This window comes from Cetorhinus maximus, chromosome 6 (assembly GCF_964194155.1).
Source record: "Cetorhinus maximus chromosome 6, sCetMax3.hap1.1, whole genome shotgun sequence".
Lineage (NCBI taxonomy): Eukaryota > Metazoa > Chordata > Chondrichthyes > Lamniformes > Cetorhinidae > Cetorhinus > Cetorhinus maximus.
Window position 1 is genome coordinate 118,796,991 of NC_135884.1, and position 14,367 is coordinate 118,811,357.

Sequence of the window (14,367 nt, forward strand, 5' to 3'; positions counted from 1 at the left end):
TCCAGCCACCCTTGAGAGTGTGCTATTGTTTTCCAGAATCCATTTATAAAGTTGGAAGTATTTAGTTAAAGGGACACTGCTCATTGAAATTTCTTAAAACAATTTATATTTATATAACATCTCTAAAGTTTAAAAAAAATCCCAAGGCACTTTCCAGGAACATTATAAAATAAGATACGCCAATTAGGAGATATTAGGTCAGATGACCAAAGCTTGGCCTAAAAGGTAGGTTTCAAGGACTTCCTTAAAAGAGGGAAGTGAGGTAGAGAGGCAGAGGTGTGTGGGTAGGGAAATCCAGAGCTTAGAGCCTAGGCAACTGAAGACACAACCACCAATGTGGAGCGATTAAAATCAGGGATGCCCAAGAACCCAGGATTAGATAAGCACAGATATGTCAGAGGGTTGTGGAGCTAGAGGAGGTTACAGAGATCAAAAGGCGGGAGATCATGAAGGAACTTGAAAACGGGTGAGAATTTTAAAAACAAGACATTGCTTGACTGGGAACCAATCTAGGTCAGTGAGCACAGGGGTGATAGGGGAACTGGACTTGGTGTGAGTTATGATATGGGCAGCAGAGCTTTGGGTGACCTCAAGTTTATGGAGGGTTGAATGTGGGAAGCCAGTCAGGAGTGTATTGGAATAGTCAAGTTTAGAGGTAACAAAGGCATAAAAGAGGGTTTCATCAGCAAATGAGCTGAGACAGGAGCAAAGTCTGGTGATGTTACAGAGATGGAAAAAGTTGGTTAGTGATGATGTGAATATATGTTCATAAACTCATCTCAGGGTCAAATGTGACACCATGGTTGTAAGCAGACTGTTGTCAGGGAGAGGGGTGGATTCTGCAGCTAGGGAATGGAATTTGGAGTGGATACTGAAAACAATTGTTTCAGTTTTTCCAATATTTGATTGGTGGAAATTTCTGCTCATCCAGTTCTGGATTTTGGATCAGCAGTCTGATAACTTAAGCAATAGTGGAGGGATCGAGGGAGGTGATGGTGAGATAGAGCTGGGTGTCATCTGTGTACAGGTGAAACCTATTTTTCTGCTTTTGGATGATGTTGCCAAGGGGCAGCATGTAAATGAGAAATAGGACGGGGTCAAGGATTGATCCTTGGGTGACACCAGAGGTAACAAGGCAGGAGCAGAAAGAGAAGCCATTGCAAGTGACACCCTGGTTATAATTGTATAGTTAAAAATGGAACCAAATGAGCAAGATGCCGACGGAGAGGTGTTAGAGGAGGATGTTGTAGTCAGCCAGATGTCAAAGGCTGCAGACAAATCAAGACGGATGAGAAGAGAAAGTTTATCTTTGTCACAGTCACATAGGATGTCATTTGTGACTTTGATAAGAGCTGTTTTGGTACTGTGACAGGGGCAGAAACCACATTGGAGGGATTCAAACATGGAGTTCCAGGAAAGCTGGGCATGGATTTGGGAGGGACAACATGTTCAAGGACTTGGAGAGGAAAGGGATGTTATGAAACATTTGACCATACCTTCGGACTCGCTGCAAATATTGCCAACATGTTTTCATGCTTACAATCAAAAAGACTTTCCCTACATTCTGTATTACACAAGAAATATTCTATTTCAGTAGAATTACTTAGCTAGGATCTATGCATTGCACAATAGGATGATCTATATGCTTCCAATATGCAGAGCAGCAGGCAGTTGTGTAGGAAGACACATTAATTATGGAGTACCAGGTTTGTTGAGTGCATGGGAGAGGTTGAATGGCAGAATGGGTGAATGGTCAGCAGTGTTACCAGAGCGAGAGGGGGCCAGAAAGCTTTGGTGGAAATTTATCTCAGGTCATGGTACAAAGCGGGTGGTATTGGATTGGCTGCCTGTTATACTCAGCACTGGATATTTAATTCTATTGGCTGCAAGCTGAAGGAGACTGAGCCAGTAACTTGGCTGTGCTTCAAAGAGGTGTATAAAAGAAAACAATATTTGCTGACTCACAGGGTGGTATCAGACAGAGTGCAATATATACACAGTGTACAAGTAGGGAATTTAGTGCAAGTGGAAATACAGTACAGAGGCGGAAGGAGGTGTTGCTTTTTGCCTCTAATACTTGTAGCGGTTGTGTTCCAGATAAATATTTTATCTGCTTAGAACTTAAAATCAATCAAAGAATTAGTTAAAAGACTTAAACTATAAACTAGGTTGGTTAAATACATAGACTGAAGAATCAAATAATTAAAACAGGACTATATAGGGATAGCGGTGCAGATGGTGTATGTGGAGAACATTGTGATCCCAGATATCACATCCGCGGCAAGTGGCTACTTCAGCTCAGCCATTGCAAGCACCAGGGATAGAAAAACTGATTTTTTAAAAAAATGATGAAATGCTATGAAAGGCTGGTGTTCAGAGTGAATTGGGTCTTCTTTTACAAGAATCATAAAAAGATAACGTGCAGACAGAGCAAGCAACTGGGAAAACAAATGGTATGTTGGCCTTTATTGCAAATGGGTTGGCATACAAGAGTAATGACGCCTTATTGCAATTGTTACAGGGATTTGGTGAGATGACACCTTTGTACAGATTTGGTCTCCGTATTTAAGGAACGTTTTAATTGTATTGGAGGTGGTGCAATGAAAATTAACTGGATTGGTTCCTGGGATTGGAGAGTTGTCCTATGAGGAGAGATTGAGTAGAAGGGGCCTATACTTTCTGGAGTTCAGAAGAATAAGGGGTGATCTCATTGAAATATAAAAGATTCTGCCAGGGTTTGAGAGGGTAGGTGGTGATAGACCATTTCTTTTGGCTGGAGAGTCTCTAACTCGGGGGTATATTCTCAGGGTGTAGGGGTTGGGTGACAATTTCATTATGGGTTGAGGAGTAATTTCTTCACTCAGGGGTTTGTGAAACTTTGCAATTCTCTACCCAAAGGGAATTGATGCTCATTTGATCAATAGGTTTTAGGACTTTTAGGGAATCACGGGATATGGGGATAGGATGGGAAAGTGGAATTGAGGGCAAGGTTCAACCATGATCTTACTAGATGGTGGAGCAGGCTCAAAAGGGCCATGTGGCTTACACCTGTTTCCTATTTCTTACATTCTTATGAGCGTAACATCAACTAAAGCAAGCTTGCAATTCGTAAGGGCTGGTGCATTCTGGCTGCAGCAGGGGCTGGAAGTGGATGGGACGGATTTTCTCAGCAGGATGAAACCAGAACAATGGAGCATCAGGCCAGAGAGAGGTTCTCAGTCTCTCCGATGTGGCACCAGAGACATTGGGCGGATTCGTCCCAGAATTGTACTAAGTTTAGTAGGAGGTGTGAAGAATGACGTTTTACTCGTTGGACACAATGATGGGTTTTCACACCATATCATCCCCTTCCTGCATCATAAATTATGCAATCCGGGAAACACACTATCTCGTTGGCGGGCAGCCTCCGATTTGCCCACCATGCTGTTACCTTGCTGCTTCCACATTCCGGGCTCTATATTTAAACTGCAGCTGCGCTTTCAATGCTTGCAGCCCAGGACTGCTCCAGTGAAGACATGGCCCCAAAAGCCAAGAAGATTCAGTGACGCATCCCTGGGATGACTTTTGGACACTGAGGAGGCCCTTTGCGGTGTCCTCTACCCCCACTCAGGCTGTAGGAGGCGCATCAGTCTCTCTCATCTGTGCCGCCAGGGTAAGTCAACTATTTCATAACTCTTAACTCACCCACTCACTAGCCCATCAAACATTCACTGGCATCTCACTCACTACCAGCTCAAGGGACATCACCATTCACTCTCTCACACACACCCTCACATCTCCATCTGGCCTGATCTCCTCTGGAGATAGCCTCCTCATCCTGTCCATGGCTCTTCTTAGCATCCTTCTCATTTAGCCTGGTATGTGCCTTGCTCACACCCTCTCCATCTTTCTTTATGCAGGACAAGATCACGCACAATCAATGGGAGAGGTCCCAGACCGGGAGTGGAGTGCCAGACAACAAGGTCCTCATTCCATTTGAGAGTCATGTGTTGGAGCCGGCTGGAAGGACTGTTCCTGGGTTACGTTGAGGTCGGCAGCGAGCATCCATGTGAGGATCCTGCAACGGATTATCCCCCTGCCGTGTTGCCCTCAGGTAACCTTGATCCCGACTCCAGCGCCAAGAGCACCTTGGATGAGGACCCTGAGGGCAGTATCAATGAAGACCCATCATAGTGCTCACCAACACCCTCCACCAGCGCAGCAACACACACCTCAGTGGTACCTAGATGTAGAGCAGCCTTAGGATCACAATCTGGTGAGCACAGCACACAATCTGTTCCACAGCAGGCGGAGGTAGGGACATCCAAGGTACCAGGCACTTGGCGGACAGCTGGAGGCAAGGAATTTGCTGAGTCTGAGTCAGATGAGCCTCTGGACTTGGTCCTCAACTAGTTGCTGGAGCTGGAGGAGTCCGTCCACCTTCAGTCTGAGATGATAGTCTTGGCATAGCGATGTACCGAAGACAACACTGACATGATGGAGGCCACCATGGAGACTTTGGTCCAGGGCATTGGTTCTGCACAGCTGTGCAAGCAGAACTCCATCACTGATGCCATAGTTGGCCTCCAACAGTGTCAACATGAGAGGGGTGCGGGGCAGCTCGATCTCACTCCAGCTACACCTTTTCCTCAAGGAATCAGCCAGGGGCTGTTGGACACCCATAGGATGGAGGACCAGCAGCTCAACACCCAGGCGACTCTGGGAAAGTCCAGCTGATCCAAATCCCCTCTTCCTGTGACCCCATCATCTCCAGGTCCTTATGCCAAGGATAGTTCAGCTGCCCTACAGCAGGATACCCAAAGCGGCCCAGGGCCCTCCAGATCTCGGCCCTCCAGAGGATGCCCCCCCAAGGTCATCACAGACAGGGTGTAGTAGTCATCAGGCTGCCTCCACCTCCACTGTGGGTGTCCAGGGACCACGAAGATGTAGTGGCAGGGTTAGGAAGGTTAAGAAGATGTAGTTGCCCAACCTGGGCATGGGTATTAATCACTTGTACATAATGTTCACTATTGTAAATAAACTCCCAAGAATGTCTCCTTGTCTATGGCTCCTTGTTATGATGAACACTGTTCATGTCACTCAGATGTGAAACTTTGGTTCCTGCACAAGATAAAGGCAGGTGTCTCAGTCCAGGGCCTCTTCCCTGTCCCGTGTGTAAACTGCAGAGCAAAGTGATGGTCCGGTTTCACACTCACTGGACACATCAGTGATGCCTGCACCTCGATGGTGCTTGTCATTGCTGCCAGAATGTTGTAGGCAGGTGTCACAGAGTTCCGTCATTCTCCCTGTGTGCTCTCAGCACCTTTAAGGTGGGGCTGGCTCCCCAACTCTTCACTATCTGTGACCAGTGACGGTGTAGTCCTGGAGGGGACAGGTGCTGAAGGCTGCCAAAGGATTAGGTGCTCTTAAAGTTTCATGGCTGCATTACCATGATACGACCCTGATCGCAGAATGCAAGTGAGCGGTCTTCAGCCAGACAGGAGTCAGACAATCGCAGAGGCAATGTGAGGATCTATGGAGTGTCCTCACTGCATGCCATCATCATCTTCCTGGAATCTAGCGACTATTAGGGCCTCCACTGTGTCTCCATGACATGAGCCTGAGCACTGAGGGTATGTGCGCTGCCATCAGCCACACAGGAGTCAAACGTTCACAGATGCAAGGTGAGGATGTCAGGACTGTCCTCACTGCAGCTTGTCACCATCCTCCACGAATCTTGCGGCTATGAGGGCCACGTCTGGCCAGTGCGATGGCCTCATTGCCAGCATCCTCGCCTTCGAGGATCTCATCACCCTCATCCCCTTAGGTAGAAGTTGCAGGCTTGGATGGTGCAGTTGAAGAAATGAGTTACTACAATGCATCTTATAAATGGTGCACGTGGCAGCCATGCTGCACAAGTGGTGGAGAGAGTGAATGTTTAATATGGTGGATAGGATAAAAACAGTAATGGAAAGGCAGTTCAGCTGAACACTAACAACTCCTCTTAAAGCTGTAAAAGATGAAAGTAAAACAAAAAGTTCTGCTTTAACTGCAATTATGCTGCAGCCAGAGTACATCACCAATAGTGCAAGACTATACCAACTGCTAATCCAAATGTTGCTGTGATTTTAAATTGGCAGTGCTATACAGCATGTTCTGTGCTGTGATGATATGAAACGCACCACAACTCTTATGAAATGCTTGCAACATAACTGTCTATAAGAATTAGGTAAGATATACAGCTTTAAATAAAACATTACACCAAATTATGTTTTTACATGGTTAGCCTCTAAATGAATTTCATATATGCCATATGCAAATTCAAATTACATGAAAAAATTCCAAATCCCAATCATTCGCATATAAGAGATTTTCATTGCATTGTGGAATAGCAGGCACCTTGTCCCCATGCTAACATATAATGTTAGCTAATTTTTTGATTACTTGATAATTGTTAAATACAGATTATATGGGTTTGAAAAAAGGGAATTAAGATTCAACATGACAAAGTTTTCCAGTGTTTCCCTTAGACTTTGGTAACACCAATAAACACAAACAGCATTTTGAGAAATGTATTATACTTAACAATGTCCATTTGTGTCTTGGTTACAGGGGAAGAAGCAAAACTAATGCAAAGAAATCAATTTAGTATGAACAATAAAATGAAACACTAATATGAATGTGCAATTGGGCAATATGTCATTGAAACTGCATTATCTGTCTTTTTAAACCAAATTTCTTAATCTGTAACATAAATAAGAAAAGTAATTGAATGATGCTGTTAAAGTTAATGGCATGGTTCCATTTAATGTACAGCAAGACAAACTCAGCATTAAAATATTTACTTAATCACATATTACTGTTCATTTGCATTGAAAACGTACATAAGAAAAGTAATCTCTTATGCTATTGTATTTTATTTCAACCGTTTGAAATATATATATATATATATATAACAGGAGTTGTCTGTATAAGAAGTTTTAATATACTATGGATAATTGATCTATGTGTAGATTTATGGCGTAGATCACATCATGCAGGAAGAAGGTCCTTGTAATGGAGGTCACAAAACCTCAGATACAATGTAGGTGTATCTGACTTTCACAAAATGCTGTACAAATGCTTTAAATTGATTTTGGCCAATCTTCACATTTTATATTTTTAAAAATCTGTATATGAATTATATATATCTCTATGCATTGGACAATCTGCTTTCATTATTATGTAATGTAATCCTCAGGGTGATTCTGTCATATATAAAAGTAAATCATTGTATTGAATAGTGGCATTGCATATTGATACTGGAAAACAATGCATCATTCTGCCACTATTCAAATATCAGCTGCTGCATTGGTTCATTCATTATGGTATGGTCCTCCAAAGATCTGGGAAATAAATTTAAGTGAATTTTAGTGTTTCTTTTTAATATAAAAGGCTATAGGGTCATATAATATGACAAACAAATAAATGTTAAATCTGTAGCAATGAAGAAAGAGAGTCTCTAAAGCTGTTGACTGTTTCAGAGGCCATTATTATTGATGGGAACTGTGGTGCTGCAGCTGTGAGCCAAGCAGTGCTAAGATGCAGAAAACACTAATTCAGACCAAACAAAAGTGGTTCTTACAAGCAGGTGGTAATCAAAAAATGATGTTATGGATTCAGTGAAAATATTTGCAATGGTCAATTAAAGGTCATATGAATCTGTTATTCATATGAATCTGTTATTCATCAGAAGCATTTTTTAAATTGATTGCTCATTGTAACCATGTTTTTCTTGTCAGTTCACTAAGACAGTGCCATATTGTCTTTTTCCAAGTAATGTGTCTTTTCATGAATAATGGGGGAAAGATACTAAAGGTTCTTTGCAGGCCAGGCCCATAAATCTCTGCTGTGTGACCTTATAGTGTACATTGCATAAAAAGGACAATATGGTGGTGTGTCTGAAAACAACAAAAAAAAGGAAGCACTTCTGTAAATAATAATAAAATATGTTTATGATGATCTGACATTTTAAATCCATATCCTTTTGGTTTACAACATCTTGCACTTATATAGTGTTTTTAGCAGGATGAAATGTCCTGAGGACCTTAACAAATATACATGGTGGAGCATGAATTAAGGCAAGAATTAGTGGAGTTGACCAAAGACTCAGTCAGAGGATATAAATTTTAGGAGGCTTTTGAAGGCCAAGAGAGAGAGAGAGAGAGAGACAAAGCAACTTAGGAAAAGACTTCTAGAGTTGAGGGCCATGACGGCTGAAAGCTGTCTATGCTGGATTGCAGAGAGGAAAGCTGGTTGAAGTTTCTGATCACTGTAACCTCTGCTTGAAGTCTGTGATCTTGATAATATCTCCTGGGTAGGTCTAGGACAGATGGGTAACAAGGTGAGTTGTAAATTCACCTGCTACACCGGAGGTGAGGCTGAGCTATTTTAACACCAGGCCTCATTGAAATCCTGCCATGTGACATCTCACCCATTGAGCATTGAGGCCGTCTGCTGGCAAGGCAGGGGGTTGTCAGGTGGGGACAGTTGGTGGCCAGGGAGACCTAAGTTTCCTTCTGGCTCAACAAGGAAAGTTTAAAATCAAACATCTGTTTGGGCTGCATCTGGGCCTGGTTCCTTTTCCTATTGTCTTCACTGGTCAGAAAGCTATAGCATCTTCCCCACTCAAACAATCATTGGTTAAAATTGCAATCAAGTCTCAATGACATCATGAGGATATGACATGCTTATATAAAGAGGAGCCTCCTGGTTTTGGGTGGATGTTTTTATTGGCTCCTCAGTAAAGCAGGCTAAAATTTGAAATGGTGAGCTCCTTGTGGCTTTCTGGCAGGCAGGTCACCTGGGTGATTTAAGTGCCCATCTGCCTGGTTTACACGGGTGAGGCAGATACATTTGTCAGGGAATGTTGAGAGATAAAAGCTGATGAGCTACTCTTGTGAGGTCATTGAACCTTTTCATACATTGAAGCCAGGTCCAAGGGGTGATGATAAAACAAAAACAAAAATACCTGGAAAAACTCAGCAGGTCTGACAGCATCTGCGGAGAGGAACACAGTTAACATTTCGAGTCCGTATGACTCTTCAACAGAACTAAGGAAAAATAGAAAAGAGGTGAAATATAAGCTGGTTTAAGGGGGGGGAGGTGGGGCAGGTAGAGCTGGATAGAGGGCCAGTGATAGGTGGAGATAACTAAAAGATGCCATAGATAAAAGAGGTACATCACTGGCCCTCTATCCAGCTCTACCTGTCCCATCCCCCCTTAAACCAGCTTATATTTCACCTTTCTATTTTTCCTTAGTTCTGTTGAAGAGTCATACGGACTCGAAACGTTAACTGTGCTCCTCTCCGCAGATGCTGTCAGACCTGCTGAGTTTTTCCAGGTATTTTTGTTTTTGTTTTGGATTTCCAGCATCTGCCGTTTTTTGCTTTTATCCAAGGGGTGATGATGTTGGCATTGACCTTGTCTGATACCTCCAATCAGGATGGCTTTGTGGTCACCTTCAGAATGCTCCTCTGGTTCATGGGGAACCTCCCTTCTTGCCCTGGCTCGCTGCCCCCATTGGTACCTCCAGGGTGATATCAGAAAAAAAGGAAGCAGCCCTTCAACTCATCTCTCGTGCCCAAACGTCTGCAAACAGAAGCCAAAGGGAAGGATGCAATCTCAATAAAAGAGAGGAACCCTTCCTTTAAATAGACTTTGCAAGTTATATTGAAAATTATATATATCATGTGAGTGGCTTGCCAGATTTGCATCGTAATCAGTGGGCAGCCTATTAGTAAAATACAAATGAGGTACATCAGTTAAATTGCTTAGGTCTTAAGCCTAACTCACTCCCCTCCCAGCCCATAGTCCCACTTCACACTTCGAATTAAAATCAGTATTGAAGTGTTTTACTCCAAGTCAAACCTGCTATTAGAGCTGAATAAATGTGAAAGCATTGAAGAATCACAGCACCAGTGACAGAAGTGAATAGCATTGAGCTAATTTATTTTGACTTTTTCCTTTCTCACCCACCTCATCTGGAATCTGTAAGCTGAAGAGATAACAATTATCAGCTTCTGATGCAGGCAATTAAAAAAATTTTTTTTTAAAAGGCTGGAAAATATTGAGCTGAATCTTATTTCCCCAAAAACAAGTGGGTTGGGGGTCGCTCCAGAAGTTAAAATACAAAATCTCTGAAGCATGACCCAAACTTGCCTCAAAACTATCCACTTGTGCCATTTAGAGAGGCACAGATTATTCGAGGACAGTCAGCATGGATTTGTTAAGGGAAGATCATCTCTGACTAACTTGATTGAATTATTTGAGAAGGTAACAAAGAGGGTCAATGATAGTATGTTTCTCACGTGGATTTTAGTAACGCATTTGACAAGGTACGACATGCCAGACTAGTTAGAAAATTAAAAGCTCATGGGATCTACTAGAAAGCAACAACTTGGATCGAAAATTAGCTCAGTGTCAGGAAGCAAAGGATAAGGGGTGTTTTTTTGACTGGAAGGCTGTTTCTAGAAGGATTCTGCAGGGCTCAGTACCAATTTCTTTCCTTTTCATGATATATATTAATGATTTAGAATTAAATGTAAGGCGTGATTATGAACTTTACAGATGATACAAAGATTGGTCATGTGGTTGATACTGAGGAAGGAAGATATGGTTAGGTAGGCAGAAACTTGGCAAGTGTATTTCAATCTGGAGAAGTATGAGGTATTGCATTTGAGGAAGGCAATCAAGACAAGGGGGCCCACAATAAATGGTAGGATACTGAGGTGTGTACAGGAACAGAGGGACCTTGGAACGCATGTCCCTAGATAGCAGGACAGGTAGATAAAGTGATTTGTAAGGTATAGGGGATACTTTTCTTTATTTGCCAAGGCATATTATATGTAAGAGCACAGAGGCTACGCCAGAACTGTATAAGATGCTAGTTAGGCAGCAGTTAAAGTACTGTGTACAATTCCGGTTCCTGCATTACAGGAAGGATGTGATCGCACCAGAGACGGTAGAGAGAAGATTCACTAGGCTGTTGCCAGGAATTAAGAATTTTAGCTGTGAGGAAGGGTTGAATAGGTTTGGATAAAAACAGAAAATGTTGGAAATACTCAGCAGGTCAGGCAGCATCTGTGGAGAGAAACAGAGTTAAAGGGCAGTATTTTAGATTCCCCCATGGGTGGGTTTGTAGGCAGGGAGGGTCCATAAAATTCCTCGGATGGCCTTTGCATTGGGCTTCTGCCTGCCCCGACCTCTCCACAATTTTCCAGTGGGTTGGGCGAGGCATAAGTCATCCTGCCCACCCTTGGCCCAATTGTGCACCATAAGTGGCCAATTAATGACCACTTAAGAGCCTTCCCTGCCCAGCCTCAATTTTCAGGCTGGCGGGAGGAGTTCAGGGGCAGGGGGAAGCCTGAAAAGTGACCCTGCTCAGGCATTGAGCGGGAAGGGGGCGGGGCATCTCTCTCAATAGCCTTTCAACATCGTGCCCCCCCCTTCCCTAAAGGCCTGGCTCCTCCAGGTGCTCCCTCCCCACTTTGACTTTCCACCAACACCCCCGCCACCCCTCTGCCCAACCCCCAGGCCTCGCCTCACCTCCCCACCCTGAGACCCTCATACTTCTCTGGTCCTGGACTCCCAGGACTTAGATTCTGGAGACTGCCTGCAGTTCCAGTTTGGTCCATGCAGCTCCTGGCACTGCTGAGACTAGAGGGCCGCTGACCTTCAGTCTGACTGAGGGGCAGAAGCAATGCTCGCTGGCGCATTAAACGGCTGCGGGGCAGCCATTATCGGTCGGAATGTGTTCGCCGCTGACTCTTTAGATGGCAGGAAACCATGCTATCCAAAAATCCCTGGCCAATGTTTCAGATCAATGACCTTTCATCAGAACTGGGCAAAGTTAAAGATGTAATAGGTTTTGAGCAAGGGGTGGCTGGGATAAGGGCAAAAGAAGGCCTGTGATAGGTTGGAAGACAGAAGAGATTGAATGACAGAAGAATTGGTTAGATGGCAAAAGGGAATGGTAAATGGGGCAAGAAGAGAAACAAAGAAACAAAAGATGTGTCTATAGAGCAGGTGAGATGCTGTCTGAAAGCGAAAATAAAAGAAAAACTGAAGCATGCAAAGTAAAGGAAACAAAATGGAGGTCAGAGTTTATGATCTGAAGTTGTTGAACACAATGTTGAGTCCAGAAGGCTGTAAAGTGCCTAATCGAAAGATGAAGTGCTGTACCTCAAACTTACCTTGAGCTCCACTGGAACAGAGCAGCAGGCCAAGGAAAGAGATATCAGCATCAGAGCAAGGTGGAGAATTAAAATGACAGGCCACTGGGAGCTCAGGGTTTTGCATGCGGACTGAGCAGAGGTGTTCTTCAAAGTTGTCACCCAATCTGTGTTTTGTCTCCCCAATATAGAAGAGACCACATTGTGAGCAGTGAATACAGTATTCCCCTTGCTGCGTCCTCCCCTCCAAGTCAGTGTCATGTTTGAGACCAAATGATCCTGCAACAACTGACCTTACACATACGGCAGGCACTGATCTTTCATCCCTTACTGTCTGCAGCAAATATCTCAAAGTAGCTCCAGCAGTTCAACACAGTACTTCCACAAAATTTGCCTTTGAAAAAGTAAGTCAAAAACACCTCATCTATAAATTGTTGAGTGACCCTTTATATAACGCCAGAACAGGACCCAATTGTTTCATAATGCTTGTTTCAGGCATGAATAATTAAGTTAAAAGCAAAATACTGTGGACGCTGAAGATCTGAAATAAAAACTCAGCCAGTGAGGCAGCATCTGTGGAGAGGGAAACAGAGTTACCGTTTCGAGTCTTCTTTGGAACTGGCCGAAAAAGCTTCATATTGGATCAAAACGTTAACTCTGTTTCTCTCTCCATAGATGAATAATGAAGACGCTGTCCACACATGGGTTAACCAAATTTGGGATCCTAACGTCACCAGCATATTTGCTTTACTTATGTCATGATAGCATCTATTCAAAGTCATCGGGAGATGCAAGGGGTGTACCTGCGTGCGTTCTAATTCAGTAGATGTCACGTGGATCATGCAGGGCGCAGCCAGTGGTGAAACATGCATACATGTATCTGCAATAGGCCTCCAAAGTGTGCAGAAGCAGTGCGACCTTACTCAATTCCTTGTCCAATAACTTCAGAACAAATTTTAGGAAAATAAACTGCATTCTATGATTTTGAATTCTCAACAGCAAAAAACATTTTACATTTTATAAGTGATTGCATATTTCTGTTAAATATTAATAAACTGGAACTGAACCTGAAGCTATTATTTTTACAAGTTCTTTCTTCAAGAAAAAACCTTGCATGCACTGTTACATTACAAAATAATTGTTAAAAAATATGGAACATTTTAAATCCAAGATTTATCAAGATCTCCCATTGATGCTAGTTTATTTTTTTTTCTTTCTTCAACTGGAAATGCATCCCAATGTTTTATATTCATTGTATTGAACCATCTGATCTCATTCTTCTGAGTTAAGATCAATTATAGGGAAGAATTTTCCCCACGTCGGGGCCGAGTGGGACTGGACGCATACGGACGTGGACCCAATCACCGCCCGCGATTGGGCCTGTGCTGCCATTTTACACAGGCAGGCCAATTAAGGCCCACCCAGCATATTTCTTGATTTCCGAGGATAGTGGGAGCGGGCAGCGGCAGCCGTGCACAGACTGCTGGGTCCAATGGCAACACTGCAGCCTGTTTAACTGAAGGCCTGGCAGCCTTTGCAAGGCTGCTTACAATGGCCGGGAGACCAGCACAGCAGAGGGCTACTGTGCATCATGCAAGTCTGGAGGGTAGGACAGCGAGGCAGAGCCAGGCCGGAGAGTAGGCCAACCGGGCAGTGTGCCCCTCGTTTCTCAGATGAGTGCCCAGCTGCCCTCCTGGAGGAGGTGGCAGCACGGCTGGAGGTCCTGATTCCGAGGGACGGGAGGAAGAGGCTTCCCCATCTGACCAAACGTGGTGGGAGGAGGTGGCTGAGAGTGTGAGCTCCCATGATATGGTGCGACGCACATGGGTCCCATGCCGTAAAAGATTCCATGACCTCCTGCGCTCGGGAAGGGTGAGTACCACGTTGGCTGAGGTTACTTAATGCAGCCGTCGCCCTCCCCCCCTCCTCCAAAACTCTGAGTACAGCAATGGCATTGAATCCCTCATGGCATGTTTCCCTCGCTGGGTGGGCCAGCAGAGATTGCCCATGCCTAGTTCACCCTGAGAGGGCTGAGCTAAGATGGGTTCTGCACCCGCAGCATGTGTGACACTGACACCCAGTGTATAGAATAGGGGTGAAAGTCAAGGGCCTGCACCTAGGCAGAGTGCTGGAACTCCGAAGCAAGTCAAAGACAGGGTGCTAACATGCTGGGAGG